Source organism: Piliocolobus tephrosceles, unplaced genomic scaffold (genome assembly GCF_002776525.5).
Source record: "Piliocolobus tephrosceles isolate RC106 unplaced genomic scaffold, ASM277652v3 unscaffolded_17102, whole genome shotgun sequence".
NCBI classification, from domain to species: Eukaryota; Metazoa; Chordata; class Mammalia; order Primates; family Cercopithecidae; genus Piliocolobus; species Piliocolobus tephrosceles.
In genome coordinates, this window is record NW_022298869.1 from 1 (window position 1) to 1,485 (window position 1,485).

General features: G+C 34.2%; 1 pseudogene; it reads left to right on the forward strand.

Annotated features, from left to right (window-relative positions):
- Positions 1 to 27: 27 nt before the first annotated feature.
- LOC111522747 lies at positions 28 to 602 on the forward strand (annotated as a pseudogene).
- The last annotated feature ends 883 nt before the right edge of the window (positions 603 to 1,485 follow it).

The window sequence follows — 1,485 nt, forward strand, 5'->3', positions numbered from 1 at the left end:
AAAAAAAAAAAAAAAAAAAAAAAGTTGCATGAAAAGAGAAACACCAAACAAAAGAAGGATGAAAAGACTCCACAGGGAGCAGTACCTGCCTGTCTGCTGGACAGAGAGGGACAATCTCGAGCCAAAGTACTTTCCAATATGATTAAAAAGAAACGAAATGAGAAGGTGGGAAAATGGGAAGTCCCTCTGCCTAAAGTACGTGCCCGGGGAGAAACAGAAGTATTAAAAGTTATTCGAACAGGAAAGAGAAAGAAGGCATGGAAGAGGATGGTTACTAAAGTCTGCTTTGTTGGAGATGGCTTTACAAGAAAACCACCTAAATATGAAAGACTCATCAGGCCAATCTGCGTTTCAAGAAAGCCCATGTAACACATCCTGAACTGAAGGCCACCTTTTGCCTACCAATATTTGGTGTAAAGAAGAATCCCTTATCCCCACTGCACACAGCTTTGGGTGTTACTACCAAAGGTACTGTCATTGAGGTAAATGTGAGCGAATTGGACCTTGTGACACAAGGAGGCAAAGTTATTTGGGGAAAATATGCTCAGGTTAACAACACTCCTAAAAATGATGGATGCATAAATACAGTCTTACTGGTTTGACAGCAATTTCATATATAATTATTGAGGACTACACACCAACTGAAAAAACTGCCATTACTGTAATGTTTCTACCAAACAGTCATACATGTCTGCAATCAAGAGATTTATTACATTGTAAACATTCAAATGGTCCAGTTTTATAAACGGTCTTTATTTTGAAATCTGCTTAGACCCCATGTTCATAAAATTGAATGATTGAATAGAATGTTCATAAAATTGAATTGAAAAAAAAGCAAATATACAAATATCCTACTTCATCAATATCTGCATTTATGAGTGGGTATTCAGCAATTTCCTGAAAAACCACCAGTGTCCGTTGAAAATGCCTTTCAAAAAGGTTAATACACACTTAATTATGTGCCTGAGAATTTAACTGAAGTATCTTCTACCATAATGATTAATGATTAATCATTAATCCTAAAAAAGGTAACATTAATACAGATGTTGTTTACAATGTTTATATTAAAAGTATGTGAGGAGACACAAAGTTCAGAACTCTTAGAGAAATCTTTTCACCTGTGAAATCCTGAACTTCTGAATACAGCAAAGGTCCAGTGAATTCACATTCTAAACATTTTTTTCCTCTCATTTACCATGTATAATAATACCTACTTGGCACTATTTTCTACTCGAATCATGAAAATGAAAAAAAATACTAAAGTCATGGTACTTTGTTAGCATTTTCTGTATTCTAAACAGTATATTTCTACTTTCAGAATGGTATTAAGAATTAGTTTAAGCAACTCCAGCTAAGTTTTAAAAGGAAAAAGAAGACTGCACTGATTCTCTGAGGAGAAATTTATTTGTAGTTACTTAGATGATGTAAAAAAGTAAGATTTTTTTTTACTGGTGAAAGCACTTTTGTGATCTGTGATATGTTGTG